Consider the following 7,964-nt stretch of genomic DNA (forward strand, 5'->3'; position numbering starts at 1 on the left):
TTGGACTGCAGACTGTAAGTCATCAATAAATTCCTTTACTATATAGAGACTATCTGCAAGTTCTGTGACTCTAGAGAACCCTGACTAATACATTACACTATTTAAATACTGTGACATCTATTGATTTATATACAAAAATATTTTTCTCAATTTCTAAAAATTAAACAAGGAACGTCCTATAAATAGTATCAAATAATTACTAATATAAGCTAGAAATGGTCTGCATCCTATAACCATTCATTATGAAACAGAGAATGCCTCCCAGAAAAAGCATATTTTAAAAAGCAAGAGATTTAAAAATACAGTCAAATTATGTTTTTAATAAACTTTCAATAAACTTTTTGCACATACTGAAATATTTTACCTGTAATTTACTCCAGTTTGTTGGATGTGGATAATAAATTTGTATTTATTTCTCTAAATTCAATTTTTTTCTAATGTAATATATAAAATAAAATAGGATCAATCAAATCTAAAAATCACCACATACTAATTGTAGTATCCATAAATTATATCCATAATCTTCCTTTCATTAATATACCATTCTGTTTAGAGAAATAACTTATCATTATTCTATGTAAAATTATAATTGTGTTTTAATGAGCATTACTACTTGCTTTGTAAGCATTTTCAAACACATTGTACAGGTTGTGTTAACCTCAACTTTTCATTGACACCATAAAATTTCTGGTGGTTCATTTACACTTGATGGCGATTTCTTAAAGAGACCTGCCATAATTTTATATATATTAAAAAATCAGGTTGTCCAAAATAATGTATAGATTCAGTCCCAATAAAAATTTTCACTGCTTTCTTTACAGAAATAGAAAAATTCCTAATAGATAAAATGGAAATAAAAGGGACCACAAATAGTTCAGGTAGATCCATGCAAAAAGCTTACCATTATATATTACAGCTGTAGTAATAAAACTGCATGGTACTAGCACAAAGATACATTTATAAACAAATGAAACAAAATAGAAGAGCCAAACATATTTGCACACAACTACAGCCATATAATTTTCAACAAACATTAAAATTATACACTGAAAAAAATACAACTTTTTCAGCCATTGATGCTGGAAAAACTGTATGCCCACATGTGAAAAAAAAAATAAAATTAAACCAAAATCTATCACAAATAATTGAAGACTTCAGCATCAAACTTGAAATGTTAAGAAACATAAAAAAAAAAAAAAGCAAACCAAACAACATAGATAGTATTCTACATGGAAATTGCTATAGCTGTAGGAGATGGCTTTCTGAATTGGACTCTTTTAGCTAACATTTATTGCCAACACCTCTGTTGAAACCCCAAAAAGCAAAATGTGCACAAATATGCAATAAATAAAGTGAGTCAAATGGATCCTGTGAGAGACTACTAGAATTTGCAATTGGTATATAACTCCTAGAGGAGTAGAAAATTTTTAAGAATCATTATTGACAAATTAACAAATTAAAACTTAAAAAACAGATTATGTTGCTAAACATTGTAAGCTAATAAATAAATTGATCTCCAAAAAATGTGGAGGAAGTCATACTGTCAAAGTAGATTAAAAAAAAAAAAAAACAGAACTGTATGTACATGAAATTCAAGTGTGTGAACCATTTTGTGTATAGCTCTGTTTAAAAGGATGATTAAAAAGAACTCTGTTACCCAGAGAAAAACATGCAAACAAGATCTACTGGGAGTCATTAAAAGATTCTGATCTTGAAAATAGGCAGCTTCCTTACAGGTGAAGGAGAAATCTTTAAGGTTATTTTGCTGGTAGTGCTGATTGCAGAAAGAACTGGAGTACAGTCAAAATGAGACAGGTAGACTTCTGGGAAACCTTTGTAAAGACAAATGATAAATAGATAATTAAAATCGTTTGTTTAGAGCTAAAGTCACTCTCAGAACTTTAACCTTCTCAAGGAAGACTGAATTGATAAGAAGTTTAAGAATGTGAAAGTGGAGCTTGAATATAAGCAGTGTACTTAAGTATAACATAAATTTTTAAATACATATTCATACATATTTATTATAGATTTCTATTTGCTTTTGACTATTTCTGTTTGTGTTTTAAAATTGCATTAGGAAAGCAAAGAGGTGGATTCAAATTTATAATCTCTTCCTTCGATTAGGATGACATGAATAGAGTTTTCTAAACCTAGAGGGATAATTGCTACAGCTAGTGTGTCAAAGAGAACAGCAATGAATTAATCAGTTATTATAGACTGTTATTGGAAAGCTGTTTTAATAGTATACCATTATAGAACATTCATGAAAGAAGTCTAGGATTCATATATATTATGATGTAATATTCATAAAATTCAAGTAAAGTACACATTAAGTTGATTTTAATACACCTTACATAGATGTATTTTAATTATCAGATATTTTTGTCCTTTGAAATAATCTATGAAAATTTGGCTTTGCTACAAGCAGCTATACTTAAGGTTGTTATGAAATTCAGTATTTTCTTTTATCTGCATTTATTTTATGCTGAATTTATTCCTGTGCCATGAGTTTTTGTTTCTTCTTGGCTATCTTTTTCTTCTATTCAACCTCCTCTTCTGGCTTTGGAACGATCTGTTCCTTCTCAGTGAGGGTCATCTCAATGTGGCAGGGGGAGTTCAAGTATGGGTTAATCCAGCCATGAGCTCTGTAGGTTTGTCGGTGCATCTTAGGTGCCTTGTTCGCCTGGATGTGTTCAATGACTAGAGATTCTACGTCTAAACCCTTAAGTTCAGCATTACTCTCTGCATTTTTAAGCACAAGCAGCAAAAATTCAGCACTCTTTTTTTGGCCACAGTCCCTGTGTCCAGCCCCACTGTTTGGCCTAGGCACACCTACTGACTCTGCCAGAATGGCACACATTGCTTCTTTAAAGTGACATTCTTCAGACACTTGATGGTCTTGTGTATATGTATACCCTTGGTGGCTTTGGAAGTTTCCCAGGTGTTCTTAAAGTGAACACAAAGGTTTGAACCTCTTGATTTGCATGATTTTGTGAGGCTTTCTAAGTCAAGAGAGTAGCAAACCATCTTCACAGGTCACCTCTGGCAGCTTACAGGAAGAGGAAGCGCCAAAATTCAGTATTAAAGAGTGGATTTTTCAAAGTACAGGGAGATTGTGGCACTATAAAATGCATATGTAATAAGTATAATTAAAGGAGTAGAAAATCTCAACTGAATAAGCTAAATTTGTGTAATAAAAACATTGTCGAAATAAAGAAAATTGATTAAAATGTACACATAAGGAAATTGGGGTTCCCACTTGTTAGCACCAGGATACTCCAAGCCCTGCCTAACCATGTGACCCTTGACCTGCATTGCCAGGACAATGACCTTCAATTCCACAATCCACTTGGCTCAGTTCCCACCCCCACTGGTGTGACATCATTTTCTGTATAAAATAGGAAGCCATCTTCTCTTTGCTCTCTTCACCCTCTTTTCCTCCTCCTCTTTCTTCTCTCTCCTGTCTTTCTCTCTCTCTCCTCTTCTCTACACTTCTACCTGCTTTGCTGCTCACCCCCCCCCATTCCCTCATAATAAACCTCTCTCACTCTCACGTGGAACACCTTGGCCTGGTCTGCTGCTTGGTTTATCCACTCAAAATATAAAATTGGTGCCGAAAACCTGGGAATGATTGATTAAGCAGAGAAAAACAGCAGCCACACCAGTGCCTGGTGTGCCTGAGGGGCACTCAGTGGACACAGAGGCGGATACCGAAAACAACATCCACAGTAAGATTCCCACTGTCTTGTAGCCAGGTGCTCTCTCTGCACACAGTGACTGGGCTCACAACTTCCCCTTCCCCTCTCTGAGCCAGAACTCTTGGAGACCCTACCCCCTGCTGAATTTTTAAATCCCAGCCAGAAGGGGTCAACCACTATTAAGCCTTTGTCCCCATTCTAGCACCTAAGTGGCTGCTTGAGAAATGACTCAATCGGGCTCACACAAAGGCCACGGGGGGGGGGGGTGCAACTGTCTGCCATTTCTACTATGTGACCCGCCACTTTCCAGGGGCACAGAAACTTTAAGTCAGCTGTGCCATTCCCACGTGCCTTATAGGCCGGGCTTCCACGCTCCCATTTTACCAGTTCACTAAAAACTCTCATACAGACACCGGCATACTATCAGCAGGGCCTGTCAGCAGGGAGTAGCCTCCAGGTCACGGAACAGAGCCTGACCAGCTCTGCCCAAGGACTAAGAGGCTAGACCCCAGCTGACATAGCAGAGACACCACCCATGATATTGCTCTCTGAAGCTGCTCTTTTCTTCGCACAGGCCCCTAGTGGGTCGGACCCCCAGCGGGTTGGTTGAAATCCCTGGCCAGGGTGGAGCACTTCCCACAGTAAGTCCNGGACTTACTGGGTAGCCACTAGAGGTCCTCATGATGACTTGGGCACTCTAGCCTGGCTGATTTCCTTTTTGGTTTCTGAGTTGTTCTCGGGACACCAGTAGAACATACCAGGAACCTCCAGAGTATGGGCAACCATGGGGCCTCAGAGAAAACCTTGAGTCCTTAAAGTTCACACCTCCTTTAAAGGCATCAAAATTGATACCTCATTGCAATAAAGTCTGGACTCAATACTCATTAGATAATGGTTATCAATGGCCAATTAATGTTACCTTAGACCCAGTTTTTTTAAGGAATCTTAATACATACTGCCAGCAAGCCGGTAAATGAGAAGAGGTTACCTATGCAAAATCTTTCATCTATCTTCATTACAATCCTGCTATGTGTTCTTCCTGCTCTCCAATTCAACTCCTGTTAGCCATGAACCCTGCTCAACTCCCACTAGATGATACTACATTACTGGATCCAGCTTACGAATCACCTCCTTTCTGCCGCCGAGACCTGCTTCTGCGCTGTTTAGAACCCAAACTGCTACCTCAGCTTCCCCTCACTGAGACTCCCCAGGGCCTGTCACCTCTGGCTCTCCCCCTCCTTCTGCACCAACTGCAGACCCCTTCTAAGCATTCTACTTTGGCTCCCACCTTCACACCACCTATTACTCACTCTAAGGCAATGACCAAACCCCAAGCTCTCTACCCCTAGAAGAATCTGACCCAGTGACTGTACTTCCCTTAAGGGAGGTTGCGGGGGGGTAGATGGTCTGGTCAGAATGCACGTCCCCTTCTCACTGAGTGAACTCTTTCAGATAAAGAAGAGATTGTGCACCTATTCTTCTTTTTTTTTTAAATTTTTATTATTATTATTATTTTCTTTATTTACATTTCAAATGCTATCCCGAAAATTCCCTATACCCCCCTCCCCCCGCCCCTGCTCCCTTGCCCACCCACTCCCACTACTTGGCCCAGGCCTTCCCTTGTGCTCAGTCATATAAAGTTTGCAAGACCAAGGGCTCCTATACTTCTAATCCCTCTTCCTTTATCAAAGAATTCCAGTATATCACTCAGTCGTACAGTTTGACTTTTCATGATATATACATGATACTAACAATTTGCTTCTCAAGGAACACAAGCGAGTTTGGGAACAAGGGAGAGCACATGCAGACGAGATTCACCAAACAGATAGAGCACATCCAATTGGATCGGAGACAGTGCCTGACCTGGATCCTCAATGGAATTATAATTCCCAAGGTGGTACTCTACCCAGGGACAGGTTTGTTGCATGTCTTTTGGTGGGTCTGAGAAAATCATCTTTAAAGCTGGTAAATTTTGAAAAACTTCAAGATAAACAGGAAAATCCATCTCAGTTTTTAGAACACCTTAAAGGTGCTTTATTGCAGTATACCAATCTGGACCCTGTGGACACAGAGGGTAAACAGCTAATGACTCAGTTCTTTTCCCAGAGCTACCCCGACATAAAAGCTAAACTTAAAAAACTGGAGAGGGGACTCCTGACTCCACAGGCAGAAGTCCTGGCACTGACCTTCAAAGTGTGCCATGGGAGAGATGAGAGGGTTCGCAAGCAGAAGTATAATATGCTGGCAAAGACTGTCCAACCAACCCCAGCTGCAACCCTGAGCTCATGGTCCTCTACCCAGAGACCACTTGGCACCTGTTACAGGTGCGGTCGACAAGGTCATTGAGCCAAAGCTTGCCCTAATTCTTGAAAGCCAAGGAGGCCATGCCCTAGGTGCCATCAGGAGGGACATTGGGCTGTTGATTGCCCCCATGTTGTGCAAAACATGGGGACATCACTCCCAGATAACCCTCCAACCGATCTCCTAGGCTTGACTATGGCCAACTGACAAGGCCCAGGCTTCTCTGACCACTGCCATCGCGAACAGATTGCTTAGGGTAGACATCGTGGTCTGTGGGCGGCCCATCTCTTTCCTCTTGGACACTGAAGCCACTTACTAGGTCCTAACGGAGTTTTGGGCGCCCACATCTCCTTCTCATTTTCCTATTGTTGGGGTAGGAGGACAACCTTATTTCCCATATCAGACCCCACCACTCAATTGTGTTTTTAGGGTGTGCCATTCCTTTTTGGTAGTGCCCACATGTCTTGTCCCACTATTGGGAAGAGATCTCCTATCTAGACTAGGAGCCTCTATCTCTTTTGCTACCATATTCGCCTGAACCCAAGCTTACCAGCAGTTCCTCTGCTCTTCCTTTTAGCCAGCCAACCTACTAACAATACCATGCCATTCCCTTTACCAGTCTCACAGGTAGATCCCCGAGTCTGGGACATCCAGAACCTCTCTGTTGCTAAACCCCATTTGCCTGTTGTCATCCAATTTTTGGACCCTACCTGGTATATTACCCAGGCTCAATGCCCTCTATCTCCAGAGCCTCAGGGGACTCATGCCTGACCTTTGAGAAAAAACTCCTTCGCCCTACCTCTTCTCCCTTTAACACCCCTATTCTGGCAGTAAAGAAACCCAATGTTTCCTATCATTTATTCCAGAATCTCAGACGTATTAACTCTTCAGTGGTGCCTCTTCACCCAGTTGTGGCTAACCTCTACATACTTCTTTCTACTATCCCCTCAAGTACTTCCCTCTTCTCAGTTCTAGACCTTAAGGATGTGTTTTTCTCTATTCCTCTAGATGTCCAGGCACAAAACATATTTGCTTTTATTTGGACAGATCCTGATATCCACTTTTCTACCCAACTGACCCGGACTGTCTTACCTCAGGGATTCCGGGATAGCCCACACCTATTTGGGCAGGCCTTGGCTTCTGACCTATTATCTCTGTCTCTTCCTAAATCTAAGATCATACTTTATGTAGATGATGCCCTTCTCTATAGCCCCTCTTTAGAAATCAGCCAGGCTGACACCGTGGCTCTTCTGAATTTCCTTTCTAATCATGGCTATAGGGTCTCACCCTTTAAAGTCCAACTGTCCACTCCTCAGGTTACCTATTTGGGACTAACAATCACCCCAACCCATAAGGCTATTGCATTAGACAGAAAGAATGATCACGTGACTAAATGGTCATCTGGCTTAATCTTGACTGTTTCTAGCCCAGATTGAATACTCATTCCCATGTTACTGTTTCCATTTTCTTCTCATTTCCACTTGACCTTTTAAAGGAACATTATAGCATGTTGCTAACAACAGCATGTATTTAATACACGGGCATCTCTCCAAAAATATTTTTCCAAAACTTTTAAGCAAATGAATAAAAGAATGGAAGAGAAGAAAACTAGGAAACCAGGAAGATTAAATACAACTACAAATATCTTTCCTCACAAGATATTTATGTTAAGAAGCAGAAGGCTTTCTCAGGTCAACTTTGATGCCACCAAGGCTCAGATCCAGTGCTTCAGTTTGGTCCTCTCCAACATCTACTCCATCTGTGAGCTGCTGGAACACGTAGAGGAGCTGTCATCCAGAACTGGGAGGATATCATCAACAACAAACATGCACGCCTTTAGCATAGCTATTATAGAATTTGTCAGCAGCTGAGGTCACCTGCTGCAGGACCACTGACATGGACCAGTACATCTTAGTGTATCTGGAGCACTCATGGTTTCTATCCCACATGTCCTACCTAGATCCA

The 7,964-nt window shown here is 40.5% G+C and overlaps 1 pseudogene; it reads right to left on the minus strand.

Annotated features, from left to right (window-relative positions):
• Nucleotides 1-2,491: 2,491 nt before the first annotated feature.
• On the minus strand, nucleotides 2,492-3,039 carry LOC110335173 (annotated as a pseudogene).
• Nucleotides 3,040-7,964: the final 4,925 nt, after the last annotated feature.

This window comes from Mus pahari, chromosome 17 (genome assembly GCF_900095145.1).
Source record: "Mus pahari chromosome 17, PAHARI_EIJ_v1.1, whole genome shotgun sequence".
Taxonomy (NCBI): domain Eukaryota; kingdom Metazoa; phylum Chordata; class Mammalia; order Rodentia; family Muridae; genus Mus; species Mus pahari.